At 50.3% G+C, this 17,040-nt stretch overlaps 1 protein-coding gene across 3 annotated transcripts in view; it reads left to right on the plus strand.

Moving 5' to 3' along the window:
* The first annotated feature begins 1,058 nt into the window (after nucleotides 1-1,058).
* Nucleotides 1,059-17,040, plus strand: part of PLEKHB2 (pleckstrin homology domain containing B2) — a 33,497-nt gene continuing 17,515 nt past the window's right edge. The window contains exon 1 of one of the 3 annotated variants that reach the window (XM_039488726.1): nucleotides 1,059-1,174. The gene's annotated coding sequence lies outside the window, so the exon portion shown is untranslated. Of the gene's footprint in view, nucleotides 1,175-1,319; nucleotides 1,441-17,040 lie in introns of those variants that run through there. The other 2 variants (XM_039488728.1, XM_039488727.1) reach the window with 2 other exon arrangements.

Genomic DNA, 17,040 nt, shown 5'->3' on the forward strand with positions numbered 1-17,040 from the left:
GCGGCTAAAACAAACAGAGAGAAGGTGGGTGAGGTAATATCTTTGTTTGGGCCACCTTTGATTGATGGAAGACAGAAGCTTTTGAGCTCCACAGACCAGGAGAAGAGCTCTGTGGGGTTTGAAAGCTTGTTTCTTTCACCAACAAAAGTTGGTCCAATTAAAAATATTACCTCACCCACCTTGTGGCTCTCCCCCATGAAATCTGTATAGTATAGGGTGAAAAGTACACAAAAGACCAGATTTCATGAGGGAGACCAGATTTCATGGTCTGTAATGTGGTTTTCATGGCTGTGAATTTGGTAGGGCCTTAAGTATATGTTCAACACCTTTGTCAGGGAAGAGGCCACCACAAGTGTAACCTAAACCAAAGTATCTTGCTGAACCAGGGCATATGTATGTGCCTGGCTAGCTTTAATGAGACAACTCACATGTTTAAAAATAGGCACCTACTTGCATACTTTGGTGAATGGGGCCCAAATCCACACCCGAGATGCAGCTCAAAGTGCTCAGAGGAAGCCGGGATGGTGAGATTGAGTTACCTAGAACAGAGTTCATTGAAATGGGCAACTAAATAACGTGTTTTTTTTAATGTAAAATGAACAGTATACGATAAATGAAGCAACTCCCTCTCTCTCTCCCTGTTCACTAGTGCAAGGATGGAAAAAAATAAAGCCACGTCCCACCATTCACACACTGGTTTGGAAAACTTGCAGCCACTTGCATCATGGTCTCAGGATATTAAACTGAAATCCAGGAGAATGGTAGGCTCCAAACACACCCCTGCAGTATTTCTGGTGCCTGCCTCCCGGGAAAGTGAGGGAGAAAAGTGCCCCGTGCTTTTGTTTCAGTTGCGGGCAAAAGGAACCCTACAGCAGCATCCACCCAGCGCTCGCGCTCCCGACGATCCAACGGGCTGCCTGGCCCGTGGGCACGGGTGTGGTTACTAGCACGTGCACAGAAGCTGGCAGCGCCCGGGGCCTTCTGACCCCGCCCCTGGAAACTACAACTCCCAGCCGCCCCCGGAGCATGCGCAGTAGGATCAGATGAGCTCACGGATCACAGGACGGGCTGACGTCAGAGGGGCGATGATGAGCGCAGGAGCGCAGTGAGCGTCAGGAAGGAGCTCGGGGCGCCCTGCGCGGGGATTGCGCGTCAGTTCTGAGGGAAGCAGCAGGTGCGTGGGAGCGGGCCCCGGGGCGGGGGCTGGGCCAATGCGGCGGGGGCTCTGCGGTCCTGCCTGGAGCCGGTGCCGGGGCCGGGGCGAGGCGGGCGCGATGAGCCGAGGTCGCTGAGACGCTGCCCGGGGGCAGGCGGTGTTTTGTAACCAGCCGCGGTTGAAGGCGCGTCTTGCGCCGCGCCGCTCCGGGCCCCCAGCTGGGGCACAGGGATCATCCCTAGCGACCCGACCCACCCGCAGCGCGGCTGGCAGGCTTCGTTCAGGTTTGCAGCTCCTGGGCGGCAGGTGCTCTGAGTGCCGGGGCTGGCCCCGGGGCAGAGCGCAGGGAGAGGGAAGCAGCTAGAGACCCAAGCCAGGGAGACGCCAAGGGTCTGCTTGAACTAAGAGAGACAAGGCGGGGGAGGTCATAGCTTCTATTGGGCCAGCTTCTGTTGGGGAGAGACCCAAGCTTTCAAGCCACGCACAGCTCTTCTAAAGGTAGGGTGACCAGATGTACCAATTTTGTAGGGACAGTCCCAATTTTTGAGTCTTTTTCTTATATAGGCTCCTATTACCCCCCCACCCCCTGTCCTGATGTTTCACATTTGCTGTCTGGTCACCCTATCTTCAGGTAGCTACCTTTGCCACACCTGAAGAGGAGCACTGTGTGGCTGGAAAGCTTGTGCCTCTCCCCAACAGAAGTTGACCCAATAAAATATATTATCTCCCCTGCCTTGTGTCGCTAATATTCTGGGACCCATGTGGCTACAACACCACTGTCTACTAAGTGCAGCCAACTCCTCCTTCCCCCAGAAGAGAGAGTTTTCCTCTCTCCCTTTAAATCTGAAAGAATCTCCCACTCCACTGAGGAAGCGTTAGGGTGGGTCTGGTAAGCAAACAGAATAGAAACTTCAATTGATGTTATGTGGCTTAACTGAAAAGAAGAGGCCTCTTGTCTCCAGCATGTTACCTATTAGGATAATATTCCTTGCCCATAATCTAAGCCCAGGTCTACACTAGCAGGGGGGTTGACCTAAAATACACAACTTCAGCTACGTGAATAGCGTAGCTGAAGTCAGTGTATCTTAGGTCGACTTACCTGGCTGTAAGGATGGCGGCGAGTCGATCGCTGCCGCTCCCCCGTCGACTCCGCTTCCACCTCTCGTGAGCTGGAGTTGTGGAGTCGACGGGAAGCGTGATCAGAGATCAATTTTATCGCGTCTACACTAGACCTCCGATCCGGGTGAAGACTTGGCCTTAGTGTAGTGTTGTCACTGCCTTTTGGGGGAGAGAATCATGCCCTTTCTGCTGAGGTCATCCAAATAGGTCCTAGGGTCTGAGATGTCTGTAAAGTGTGGTATTGCCACCCATTAAAAAATCATGAGCCTTATTTAAAAAAAAACCAGCCTCCTGATTTTAAATTTGAGGATTTTTATTTGTTTTCTGGTTTCTGAGTCTTTCGGTTACACTTGCTTTATTTTTTCAAGCTTCTCCTCAACCATGAGGACTAGAAATTTCCCTTTTTAATGAAACCTGAGACTCTCATGCACTTTCTTGATTCCAGCACTGGGGCTTTAAGAAAATCACCAAATATTGTGAAACTTGTGATTAAATTGAGGGCATCAGGTAGAGCTGATTGAATATATTTTTCAGTTTGGTGGCCCAATGAAAACTTTTTTTTTGGTTTCAAACTGAAATTGAATTATCTGGTTTTTTTTTTCCCTCACTGAAATAAAAAAAATGCAGACAATTTCATTCAGGTTTAGGTGTTTATAGCTTTGTATATAATTGGTGAGGTTAGGGAGTCCAGACATGTTTTTGGATGAATACAAAAGCGGTGCAGACTTTGAATGCTTTGTAAGCTTTATATTGTGGATAGACTGGAGAAAGCAAGACAAGGCATAGTCCTAGTATAGCCAGGATGGCAGAGGTATGAGTTGTTCAATAGTGGAAAGTTATAAGCCATTTCTGGTAACAGTAGAGAAACACAGCCACGTAATACAAGCAAGAATGCATAATGGAGGGGGCGGATTGGACAGGGAAGTAACTGGGATATTATTTCTCTGAGTCATTTGCATCTGAGCTCTGACTTGTGAGTCTCTAGCAGTTTTGAATTGGATGACTTTTGCCCTTTCTAATCTTAGCCTAGATCCTGAAAGTGGCTCTGCGTGGAGCATGTTTACTTCAGCAAGCTTGAGTCTGCCAACATGTAGCCAGTTGCAGGATTGGGAAGTTTAAAAGGCAAAGTATTCCCACTTGTTTCAATGGACATAGCTGGTGTTTGAATTTGGCACTATAACTCTTATTCGGTGAGGTGGGGTAGAAGGGGGAAGGCGTGTGTGTGGGGGGGGATGACGACACAAGTTTAGGGAGGAGAATGCTGCTGTTAAGCCTGAAACCCCCCACCTCAAGATAGGGTAGGCACTGGCTTGTGAACTATCCAGACTCAGTGCTAGCGTAATTCCAAAACTGTTCTTTTTGTAACTAGGTCTTTCTGGGCCTGATTTTCAGACCAGCCTCGCTCTGGTTGCCCTTCATTATATTGTTTTAATTCTCCATCCTCAGTCATTCACAGGAACACTTAACACTACTGAGATGTGTATGTATCTAATGGGTGGGAACAATTGGGTATCTGGGACCTGATCCTGCAGTTAGGTCTGAATTGGCAGACCCCTGCCCAAACTCCCACTGCGATCCAGCTGCAGAATTGGGACCATTGCCATCTTAATTTTATTAATTGTCCCTGTAATTTTTCTTTGCCCTCCCAAAAGCAGATGCAAGTAGGGAACGCAGGTTTTAAAAATCTGCTCCTGGGAATAGTACAAATCTTACAAAAAAGACTATTGGATATTCTGGATTATATTTACATTTTCTGGAAAGAAAGCTGTCATGTGCAAACAGGAGGAGGAAGAATGCTGCTAATCTTCACAGTGTGGGACAGCCATAGCTCTTTTCAGTTCTGCTGCTGTTAATTCATGTCCAGTGTCTGCAGAGCACCATTGCGTTATTGCCTTTAGATTTCAGTGATTGATTCATTTATCACAGGTGTCAAGAAAACGTCCCAATTTGTTCTAAATCCTGTGTTCATGTAGTAGTTGCACTTTTATTAAGCATTAACTTAAGGCAAATACTACTCCATTATAACTGATCCTATCAAGCTAGCTTTTACAGTTTTGGAAATATCTTTAAATTTACTGTTGACTGAATGCATAAATTGTATTTCTTCTCAAAACTTAATATTTCCATACAAGAGGTCCAGGGCAGAACATCTGTTTGATTGTAGTGGTACTCCCATCTATGTGCTGACAGTAATACATTCTACCTTCCTGTGTGATTTTTATCCTTGTATACACTGGTAGTAAGTGTCATGCACTTAATTAAATTGTTTAGTTTATTTTAATTTACTGCAGCACATAACTTGTCATACATGAGATTACATGCAAAATATTGTTTAAATAGAAAATGTTATCACCATCATCAGTTGCTGTCCAACCATTGGATTTGGTTTTTTTTCATGGTGATATATCAACAGTTTTTTGTATGATACACTTTTGGACATTCTACAGGGCTTAACTTTTTTTTTAAAAAGCAGTCCTCCACTAAACTTTATATGTAGCTTTTAATTGTTCAGAAGAAAAGGTTTCTTGGTCTCTCCTTTAAAACAAACAAACAAAAAAAAACCAAACAGTTGATGGAAGAAACATGTCTGCGCTTTACCATGGGGAGTAACGCTATCTTATTCTAACAGTATGGGTATGTTTCTAAGGTAGCAATGACTGTCTCATTGCCTGACACTACACTTACGACCACTGAAGTCAGTGGGATTTCATGAGAGTTCACTGTTGGAACTCCAGTTGACTTTAATAACTACTGAGGGCACTCAGTACCACACAGGATTGTCCCTTATGTGCAGATTGGTATTTCAATAGTAAATGTTTCACATGCAGGAGAAAATTGTGTCTGTGTGTGTGTGTGTTTTTTTCTTTTTTAAAGCTTAAATACAATTAGAGCTTTTAAAGCTCTAGAAAGGAAGGGTTGTCCATGGGTAGGGTGCTAGCATGGAACTTTCTGTGAGACTTTGTGCAAGACACTTGGGTCCAAATCATTAAAGGTATTTAGGCTCCTATCTTCCATTGAAATTAGTGGAAGTTAGGAGACTGAATATTTTTAAGGATCTGGGCCTTAGTCTCTCTGTGCCTCAGTTCCCCCATCTGTAAAATGGGAATAATAGCACTGCCGTACCTCATGGGTGTCATGAGGGTGTACATTAAAGATCATCAGGTGCACAGATGCTACAGTAATTGGGGTATTTTTTAGAACTATTTTAGGTAGGAGGAAGGAAGTTGTTGGTTCTTCCTCTTTTTAGAAAATGAAGTGATTAGCATGACCAGATAAGCCATAGAACTCTATGCAGCAATAAAGTGTAAATATGGAGAGCATCTAGTAGCACTTGATCTTGTGTTTTCTGAGTGCTGTAAACTACGGTCACCTCTAGATCAGAGGTTCTCAAACTGTGGTCTGCGAGCTCCATTCAGGTGGTCAGCGGATAGTTTCCTCTAAGGTGCGCACCTGGGCAACCACACACAAGAGAGTAGAGGACCACCCACCTAATTAGTGGCTTGGGTTCACTAATTACGTGCCTGGACCTGGAGAAGACGCACATGTAAGGTGAGGTGGTGGCCTTGGGAGGGGAATAAGGAGGGGAGGGAGTAGTTGGGTGAGAAGAGGGAGGGTGGGGGGAATTTGGGATGTGCAGGGCTGCGGTGGCCAGGGAAAGAGGTGTCTTTCTCCAGCTCCAGGGCTCCGGCTGCCAGGGAGAGATGGCCCTCCTTCCCAGCCTCAGCTCTGTGGCGGCTGTGGTGGGGGAGAGACCTTCCCCCCCCCTCCCTTCCCTGCCCCAGTTTGGAGGCTGCTGCGGCAGGGTGGGAGAGGGCATATCCATCACATTAGAAAGGTAAGACTACAGATATTAAAATATGAGTTGTGCTTTTATTTGTAGAACACAAAAAGTAATTTTTTTATATAGTTTTTTATCCAAAGAGTTTTACAATAGTTGGCTAACGGTACAAACAACATTTTGAAAGATCGCTAAGTGGTCCACTGAGACCCTCAGCAATTTTCAAGTGCTCCGTGGGGGGGGGGGGGGGGGAAGGTTGTGAACCCCTGATCTCAATTTCATGTTAACGTGATCAGTTACAATTTGTCACTTTATATATTCTCCCCCTCCCCCATTTAAAGAGACCCACTAATACAAAACACATCCAAAGGGTAATAAAATAGAAGGGCTCTAACATATATGCCAACAACTGCTAATTTTCCAGTATTAGGAATTAGCTGGGAAAGAGTTTCTGTGTACAATGCTAGCAGTTGATATCTTGCTGGAAAAGAGGTGCATTTGTGATGCTGATGGCATAGCTAACGTGTATTGGGACATATTGATGCTGTTGTTACAATTGTGAGAATTTAAGCTGTGATCCTGCAAAGTCTTAAGTGCATGATTGATTATCTTCACATACACTTAGTCCAGTTGAAAGCAGTGCATAAAAAACAGCAATTGTAAAAATGTATGAAGGTTTGGAGCCTTGGTGTGTAATTCAAGTATGTTTTCTGGCATTAAGCTAGCATTAAAGCAGGATATGAGCTGGTTTAAAGCAGGTTATGATCTTACAAAGGGTTCTAATCAATGAACTAGCAAGATGGCTTAAATGCGAGCTGTAATTAAAAGCGTTATTTTTAAATACACATCATAGTTTAATGCCTGTCTAGAAGCTGATCTCACCATCCCAAACTTCCAGAATTTTGACTGTCTACAGTGGGAGCAGTTTTCTTTATTAATAGTCCTGGGAATACAATAATTAGACTGGGCTATCATCTGCCAGCAGTTTGCCTTTCTCCATAGTCTTTGATCATGTTGTAATACGGTAATTAGCCACTTGATGTTAAAGAATACAAAACTGCAGTTAAGACACATTTCAGTATATCTCTCTACACCCCTAGCAGAGCTACTAAGAAATACAAGAGTATGTTCAAGCACCTCTTGTAATGCAGTGCGTCATACTTTTTTTCCCCCTCGTTTTAAAAACTGGGCTCTCACCTAGGAGGAATTTCGTCAACTGTCTGTCATATGTAGCAGTGTTTCTCAACCTTTTTGATACCAGGGTCCCTCTTGCTGACTTCCTAAATTGTGTCAGGGAGATCTCAGGGACTGGCAGCGGTCCACGCACCGGTCCTTCAGAAACACTGATGTATATAGTAAAACCTTAAATGACTCCAATTTGTCTTATGTTGTAACCCAGCCTGATCGTGTGATGTTCCTTTATGCATGTTTAATGTCTGAAACTGCTCTAGTATGTTCTGTTGGCTTTCCTGCCTGGATAACAGAATATCTGGAATCCTGCAGGTAAGCTGTGCCAGCCTCCTGTAGACCGAATTGTGACAGGCATGGAGCTGCTCTGTAATAATTATGAATATTCTGCATTGACTTGGTTATTGGACATTTACTGAATGATTATATTGATTTAGTGATTTAAGGGGGCTGTATGGAAAAACCAAGCAGGAAGGGAAAGAATGGCTCAAGATAAGCTACTTCTCAGGAGACACTCGAGAGTTAAGGCACAATGCTCAGATAGGAAAAGGCCTGCACACACTAGAGATAAAAAAAGGTTCTGGACAGTTTAAAAGAGGACACTCTCTCAAGGGGGCAGAAGTTGTTTGAGGGAACCAGGGACACCGAGATAGGGGTGTCTGAAGTGAGGCCTGCTTAGGTTACCAACTGGGGGTGGTAAGCCTTTAGGTAAGAGATGCAGTGGTGGTGTAGCTGTGTCACTCTGAGGATATTGGAGAGACAAGGTGGGTGAGCTGATATCTTTTATTGGACCAGCATGTGTTGGTGAGAGAGACAAGCTTTCAAGTTTACATAGAGCTCTTCTTCAGGTAAGAGACATTCTTGTAGACTTGGTTGGTTTAAAATTCTTTTTCTATAAATGCTTTTTTCTGCTGTTAGAATAAACAGTTTAAGAAGGGTTTCTGGTCACTGTATATGCTTGTGGTCACAGACTGCTGAAGAGATCAAGGTGGGTGCAGTAGCAGTTGCTCAAACTCAGTTGGACCTGCTGCTAGGATCAGAACAGTTGATACACAGGATACTGTAGCCTGGGGCCTGGTCTGAGAGTGGCAGAGTTACACCTGGGGATAAGTAAAGGCATGAGGCCTGACACTTGAGAATGTGCACTTAGAGATCAGAAAAGGGGCAGAGGAGCAGATTTCATGCTTATGGGGCTAAGAATATTTTAGAATCTTGTTGTAAGAACTGGGTAGTAAAGCATTACCTAAGTGCTCACTAGGACTTCCATTTTAAACCTTTTTTTTGGTATGTGTGGTAAGGCTTATAATTTTATATTATTAATGGATCTGAGCTAAAACTGAAGAAAGAGTCTCTGCTTGAGAGAACTTTTCCCTTCTAAATTCAGAGAGTACATGGGGGGGGGGGAGGGCAGCTGATACTGGAGCTATTTTTGCACTTTTTTTTGCATCTGTAATTACAAATTATAATGACAGGACTTTGGTAGCAGTTCCAATTTCCCCGTCTCTAAAAGGGGATAGTTACCATAATTTACAAGGGTATTGAGTCTCCTTTGTAAAGCTCTTTTAGATTCTCAGCTGGAAAGGGGTAGAGAACAGCAAACTTGTTGAAGTATGCCAAATCAGTGAGACCTTTAATGGACATTTTTTGTGTACTTTTGTAACAAGCAAATGTTGAGTAGTAGGTTCAAAGGGGTCTGAATCTCTTTTAAACTCCTGTGTCTTTCATAGTCTTACTTTACAAGTTTAAAAAATTGCACCTGAAGGATTGACCTTGTTGCAAGTTAAAAAACAACACTTGTTCTAGCTGCTCTGTCTGAATCACAGCCAGGTGAGTAAAACCCAACCCTTTAAAAATAAATAAGTCAAAACATCTGTGTGTTATTGTCACGGAGTGTGGGGGACCCAGGGCCTTCACCCCCGTGCTCCCTACGATTCACCAGGACTCTCAGCCATCCAGTAAAGCAGAAGGTTTATTTAGACGACAGGAACACCGTCCAACACAGGTCTTGCAGGCACAGATAACCAGATCCCCCCGGTTCGGTCCATCTTGGGGGGGCCTCACAGCCCCCCCCGGGGATCAGAGCTCGGTCTCCCTGCTCCTCTCTCTTCTCCAGCCCACTTGTCCCCCAGTCCTCTCCGGCCCCTCCTCTCTCCTCCGCCTCCTTCCTTTGTCTCCCTGGCCAGAGGTGTCACCTCCCCTCCCCCAGGCCAGGCTCAGCTCACAGTTTGAATTCCTGACACTCACCTAAACCTCTGGCTCTCCCCTCCCCCACACAGACAGGGCTTGGCTACACTTACAAGTTGCAGCGCTGGGAGTTACAGCGCTGCTCATGCAGCTGTGTAAGGGCCAGCGCTGGAGTGTGGCCACACTGACAGCTACCAGCGCTGCAGTGTGGCCACACTTGCAGCACTTTCCAGCGCTGTATTGAGAGGTGCATTGTGGGCAGCTATCCCACAGAACACCTCGTCCCGTTTTGGCGCCGTTTTGGCGCTGAGTATTGTGGGAAGGGGAAGGAAGTGTGCGGGTCATTCCGCTTCCTGTTTGCCAGCGCCCCGTGGTGCATCGCTTCACATCCCAGCATTCATTCCGGCAGCGTTTGGCGCCATTGTGAGTGTCTTTCTGTTACTCTCTGTGAATCGCGATTTCTGTGGCAAATGGAGCCCGATCTGCTGAGGACTCTGCTGATGAGTGTCACCAGCACAACACGTTTGGCAGTCGAGCTATTCCTTCAGCTCCAAAGTGACAGTGAGGAGTCCGACAATGATATCAATATGGATTTGTCTGCCGCGTGTGACACTAGAGTGCTTGCGGCATTCACGGAAATGCTCAGCACCGTTGAACGCCGCTTTGGGCTCGGAAACAAGCACTGAGTGGTGGGATCACATCGTCATGGAAGTCTGGGATGACGAGCAGTGGCTGCAGAACTTTCGTATGAGAAAAGCCACTTTCATGGGACTGTGTGCTGAGCTCGCCCCACTCTGCGCGCAAGGACACAAGATTGAGAGCTGCCCTGACGGTGGAAAAGCGGGTGGCTATTGCAATCTGGAAGATGGCAAATCCAGACAGCTACCGGTCGGTCGGGAACCAGTTTGGTGTGGGAAAGTCGACCGTGGGAATCGTTTTGATGCAAGTTTGCAAGGCAATTAATCGCATCCTGCTAAGAAAGACTGTGACTCCGGGGAGCGTGCAGGACATTGTGGATGGCTTTGCACAAATGGGTTTCCCTAACTGTGGAGGGGCGATAGATGGGACGCATATTCCTATTCTGGCCCCCCCCCACCTGGCATCAGAGTACGTTAATCGTAAGGGGTATTTCTCTATGGTTCTCCAGGCGCTTGTGGATCACCGCGGGCGTTTCATTGACATTTACACAGGCTGGCCTGGAAAGGTGCATGATGCACGCATCTTTGGAACAGTGGCCTGTTCAGGAAGATGCAGGCAGGGACTTTTTCCCAGACAGGAAGATCACAGTAGGGGATGTCGAAATGCCCACTGTGATCCTTGGAGACCCGCATACCCGTTACTGCCTTGGCTCATGAAACCCTATACAGGGAAGCTTGACAGGAGCAAGGACCGGTTCAACTACAGGCTGAGCCGGTGCAGAATGACTGTGGAGTGTGCTTTTGGGCGTTTAAAGGCTCGCTGGAGATGTTTGTATGGGAAGCTAGACTTGGGAAAGCAGCATCCCGCGGTTATAAGCGCTTGCTGTACCCTCCATAATATTTGTGAAGGGAAGGGTGAAACATTCAGTGAGGCATGGACCACGAGGTTCAAGTCCTGGAGGCTGAATATGCACAGCCAGAGAGCAGGGCTAATAGAGAGGCCCAGCACAGGGCTTCAAGGATTAGGGATGCCTTGAGGGAAGAATTTGAGGCTGAAAGCCAACAGTAATGTTTGCTGCCTTGCATGGGAGTGAATTGCACTGCTTACACTGTTATTCTATTATCCATAATAATAATATGATTTGCAGTGCCTCTTTCTTTACTGGGCTAAGGTGTCTTTCACTATCTGCTATAATAAAGACTGTTTTCAAAGCCAAGAATTGTTTTATTGAAAAGAAAAAAACTTCCTTGACAGACAGACAATCTGGAGTGCTAGAGGGGTTGAGTGAAGATGCAGATGCAGGGGTGATCTTATCTCCCTATCTCTTCACTAAAGAGTCTCCCAACATTTTTCACAGGACTTAATCCTGGAAGATGTTTCCCTACTGCGAGTCACTAGGGAACAGCGGGGGGCTCTTTTAGAGCAATGTGGATTCCGCCCGGGACCCTATGCGGCGTGCCTGTGTTCAGAAATGGTCCCCCCCCCCCTGGCCGAAGAGTGGCGCGGACGCGTCACCGTCACTGGGACAAGGGACACAGTGGCTCTGCCTATAAACCTGCGCAGGCATATTGCCCACGCTCTGGATGAAGCTTTTGCTGAGATAACTGAAGCAGATTACCGCGACGTGATAGACCACATCAACGGGCTATTCCACATCTAGACGCTGCCATGCATGCATCCATAACCCCCCTTCCTCTCCAGAAACATTTCCACCCAGAAAATAAAAGCCGCTTACCGGTACACCGCTCCTCTGCTTGTCCTTCTGCAACTGCTGGCTGCTGCTGCGATTGGGTACTTTCCTCCTGGCTTGAGAAGAGCTCCTGGCTGCATGCCTCCAGGAATCTGCGTTTTCTGCCCCATCCCAGGAGCTTCACTCGCGGTTTCCTCTCCCCCCCCCGCAGCCTCCTCCTCCTCCTGTCCCCCAGCCTGCTCAGAAGTGTCCATCGTTACCCTGGGATTGGCAGTGGGGTCACCCCCAAGTATGTTGTCCATCTCCAAGTAAAAACGGCAGGTCGTGGGGGCGGATCCGGATCTGCGATTCCCCTCTCGGGCTTTGTAATAGGCACTCCGCAGCTCTTTAACTTTCACCCTGCATTGTAGTGCGTCCCGTTGATGGCCCCTATCCAGCATGTCCCTTGCTATCTGCTCAAAGATATCGTAATTCCTACGGCCGGAGCGCAGCTGTGCCTGAACAGACGCCTCACCCCAAACACTGATGAGGTCCTGCAATTCACCTGTGCTCCATGCTGGGGCTCGTTTGCCGCGTGGAGGCATGGTTACCTGTAACCTGTAACTGATTAACTGATTGCACTCCACACCTGGCTGCAGCAAACAGGAAGGAGATTTTTAAATTTCCCGGGGCATTTAAAGGGCGGGTCACCTGAGGCAAGAGCAGTAGAGTGCAAACTGATGTGCAGAGTGGCTGAACAGGAATTCTGGGATAGCTCCTTATTCCCTGGAGGACAGGTAAAGCGCTGGTGAGTGTCCACACCTGCTGAGCAGCGCTGGTGTCACCAGCGCTGCACTCCTTATACCCCAACCCGGATGGGTTTTCAGCCAGCGCTGCAACCAGGGAGTTGCAGCGCTGGTTGTGCCCTGCAAGTGTGGACGGGGTGTTAATTGCAGCGCTGGAAAGCCTCCACCAGCGCTGCAACTTGTAAGTGTAGCCAAGCCCACAGTCTGTGCTTCCTACTTCTTCACACCTCTCCCCCCTCCGAGACTGAACTGAGCGGGGTCACTCCAGCCAGTGACCCGGGGAAGTTCGGATCCCCCTACAACCTTATGCCGCCCGCGCCCTTTCCCCACCCCAATACCCCTGGGGTGCACCCTGGGCTGGGGCCTTCTCCCCACGTTCCAGTCTGGGGGGCTGTGATTCGGGATCTCTCGGTTCAGAGCCCCCCTTCTGACCCGGGCCCCCCTCTGGACAGGCTCCTCAGGGCGGGGCGAGGGCCTTACAGCCATCTCCCCCCTGTCCCGGGCCTTCCTCTCCCTCTGGCAGACGTCACAGGAGCGGCAGTGCTGCCGGACATGGGCAAAGACCCCAGGCCAGTAATAGTTCTGCAGCAGCCGCTGCTGGGTATGCCAGGCTCCCTGGTGCCCAGAGGGGGGAATGTCATGGGCCTGGCACAGCAGCTGGCGGCGATACTCCTGGGGTACCACCAGCTGCCTCCTGATCCCCCCTGACTCCATCTTCCCTGGGGGAGCCCATTCTCGGTACAGGAGCCCCTTCTCCCACAGGAACCTTTTCCGGCCACCTCGTCCCATGGTCTGTCCCCCCCCGAGGCTGGCCAGGTCCCTTATCCTCCGCAAGGAGGGGTCTCCCCGCACCGCGGCCTGGTACTCAGCCGCTGGGGCAGGGGCGGGGATCTGTCCTCTCTCACCGGCTGGGTCCGGGGCCACAGCCTCTCTGAGCCCTGTCCCTGGGCGTTCCCTCCCTACCGGGTCAGGGTCCGGTGTCTCGGCCAAAGTACTTTCCCCGGGGTCAGGGTGCAGAGCCCTGCGTCGACCCTGACTACGGTTCACGGACAGGGTACCCTGGGTGTTACTTGGCCAGTCCTCGAGGTCCCCCCCCATTAACACCTCCGTGGGCAAATGTGGGTGCACTCCCACGTCCTTGAGGCCCTCCTTGTCCCCCCACTTTAGGTGTACCCTCGCGACAGGCACCTTGAATGGGGTCCCGATCACACCCCTCAGGGTCAGGTAGGTGTTGGGCACCATCCGATCTGAGCCCACCACCTGCGGCCGGGCCAGCGTCACCTCTGCGCCCGTATCCCAGTACCCAGTGACCTCCTTCCCGTCTACCTCCAGGGGAACAAGGCACTCGCTCCGGAGGGGTAGTCCCGTGCCCACCCTGTAAACCCCAAACTCAGGGCTGGGAGCATCCAGCCCCTCGGAGGGGTCGACCCGGGGCCCCCCTCCCTCCTTTGCAGGGGGTACGCGGCCCACCCCCCTTTCGTGCGACCGCTGCCCCTCATCCGGCTGGGTCGCTACCAAGTTGACCCGGTGTGGGGTTGGTCTGCCCAGTTTGTCCCGGAGCTTGGGGCACTGGCCCCGTACGTGGCCCGGTTGGCCACATTGATAGCAGCCCATGTCTCGTGGGTCCCCTCGAGGGGGACGGCTGGACCTGACGCCAGATGCTTCCCTTTGGTGGGGGCCCTCCCTCGGCTCCTTCTGGGAGGTCCCATGGTGACTCTCTCTCTGCGTTGAGGCAGATCTGCTCCTTCGAGACTCCTCCCTGCCATCCCCCGCCCGACTGTCCATGTATTGGTCGGCCAGCCGGCCTGCATGCTGCGGGTTCTCCGGCTTCCGGTCCATCAGCCACTGCTTCAGGTCAGATGGGCACTGCTCATACAGGTGCTCCAGTACGACTAGGTCAAGCAGGTCCTCTCTGGTTTGGGCCCCAGCCGTCCACTTGCGGGCGTACCCCTGCGCCCGGTTGACCAGTTGCAGGTATGTGACCTCCCGGGTCTTACGTTGACCCCGGAACCTCTTCCGGTACATCTCCGGGGTCAGCCCAAACTCGCGGAGCAGGGCCTCTTTGAACAGGTTGTAGTCCCGCGCCTCCTCCCCTCTCATTCGGCTGTACACCTCCACGGCGGTGGAGTCCAGTAAGGGTGAGGCGCGGATCCTGTCTGCAGGGTCAACCTGGTGCAGCTCACAGGCGTTCTCAAAGGCCGTCAGGAAGGTGTCTATGTCCTCCCCCTCCTTACGCGGGGCCAGGAAGTTCGTATCGAAGCTCTTTGTAGGCTTGGGCCCCCCCTCACTCACCGCAGCCGGGGTCTTACTGTTGTTCTGCTGGGCCAGGGCCAGTTCATGTCTGCGCTGCTCCTCCTTCTCTCTCGCTTCGAATTCACGTTGCTTCTCCCTGTCCTCAAATTCACGTTGCTTCTCCTTCTCTCTCGCCTCGTATTCACGCTGGCTTTGTCTTTCCTCATATGCCCTCAGCTCCTTACGCTCCTCCATCTCCATCCGTTTGATCTCTCTCTCCAACTCCAGCCGCCTGAGTTCCACGGAGGCCGAGCGTCGCCGGGATGATCCCCTGCTGGCCGGGGGGGTCACGGTGCCCTCCGTAGCTGGGCTCCTCCTCCCCCTAGGCCTAGGGGTGGGGGGTCTCGAGGAGCCCTCATCCGCCGACTGGCCACTCCCAGCGGGTACAGACACTGGTGCCTGCGCTGCATCTGCCCGGCTGCTTCCCTCAGAGACAGGGACCGGTTCATTCCTGCGATCTCTCCTCCAGCCGGGCAATCAGCTGGGCCTTGGTGAGCTTCCCATGGCGCAGCCCCCCCTGCTTGCACAGCTCCACCAGCTCCCACTTGTGCTTCTGGGAATACATCTTCCTGCTGGCCACTCACAGGCCGGGGTGCTCGCCGCTCCCCACGGGTTCCAGGGGGACCCCTCGTGTGCCCGTCTTTGAGGTCACCCCCTCTCTGCCAGGGTCGAGCTGCAGACTCCTCCGCCCCGGGGATCGCTCGCTGTGATCCCCCGGGGGACCCTGTTACTGCAAAGTCCTGCTCTCTGGCCACACTCGCCCAGGAGTGAATCGCCCCTTCGTTTTCCTGCTCCCCAGTCACTTACTGCAGGAAGCGCCGTCCACGGGGTGCCGCCGATCCCACCGCTGCCACCAGTTGTCACGGAGTGTGGGGGACCCAGGGCCTTCACCCCCGTGCTCCCTACGATTCACCAGGACTCTCAGCCATCCAGTAAAGCAGAAGGTTTATTTAGACGACAGGAACACAGTCCAACACAGGTCTTGCAGGCACAGATAACCAGATCCCCCCGGTTCGGTCCATCTTGGGGGGCCTCACAGCCCCCCCCCCCGGGGATCAGAGCTCGGTCTCCCTGCTCCTCTCTCTTCTCCAGCCCACTTTCGTCTCCCAGTCCTCTCCGGCCCCTCCTCTCTCCTCCGCCTCCTTCCTTTGTCTGCCCTGGCCAGAGGTGTCTCCTCCCCTCCCCCAGGCCAGGCTCAGCTCACAGTTTGAATTCCTGACACTCACCTAAACCTCTGGCTCTCCCCTCCCCCACACAGACAGTCTGTGCTTCCTACTTCTTCACAGTTATAAAACAAAATCCCCCCTCCCTACACTTCCTTTTGAGGTTTGTTCAATTTATCATGCATCCAAATCCAGAATGTAGCAGCCCAGCAGCTGAGTATAATGTGCGATAGAACTTGGCTTAGTGTAGTGTCCTTTATGTGCAGTATCAAGCATTTTATAGTGTCACTTGAAAGCTAAAGAGAAATAAGAACTTTTTCATTTTAAATAGGTGCAAGTTCAGGAACAACAGTGCCTCTGGGAGGGAGATGGAGACAGTTTTGATATGGGACAACACAGGTCATAAAGGAGAACTCTTCCCCTTCCCATTAACATTACACTATGTCCTTTCTGTCCTGGTGAGCTTTTCTGTAGGGTGGATAGCTGGGGCAGGCATTCAGCAAGGACTGAAAGAAGGGCACGGCTGGAAGTTCTGACTGGATGGGGAAGTTAGGGTGGTGATGTAGCGTATGAGTTTTGAGAAGTAGAATAGAGGAAGTTCATAGAGTGGCATGAAAACCAGGGGAACAGTTACGAAATTGATTCGTGTTGGGGAATGAAGACATCATTCTCAGTCACCTGCTGACTCTCACCTCTCCTAGTGGCAAGTAGCAGTTTTAGTTGGGAATGTGTTGCTTTTGTCAGTTCAAGTGAAACTCAGAACTGGTCTTTAATATCGAGAACATAAGAATGGCCATACTGGGTCAGACTAGTAGTCCATCTAGCCCAGAATCCTGTCTCCAGAAAGTGGCTGGTGCTAGATGCTTCAGAGGGAATGAACAGAAGAGGACAACTATCAAGTGATCCTTCCCCCTCTCATCCACTCCCAGCTTGTGGCAGTCAGAGGCTTAGGGACACCCAGAGCATGGGGTTGTCTCTCTGGTCATCTTGACTAATAACCATTGGTAGAGGTATCCTCTATGAATTTATCTAATTCTTAATTGAAA

This window comes from Mauremys reevesii, linkage group 9 (genome assembly GCF_016161935.1).
Source record: "Mauremys reevesii isolate NIE-2019 linkage group 9, ASM1616193v1, whole genome shotgun sequence".
Lineage (NCBI taxonomy): Eukaryota > Metazoa > Chordata > Testudines > Geoemydidae > Mauremys > Mauremys reevesii.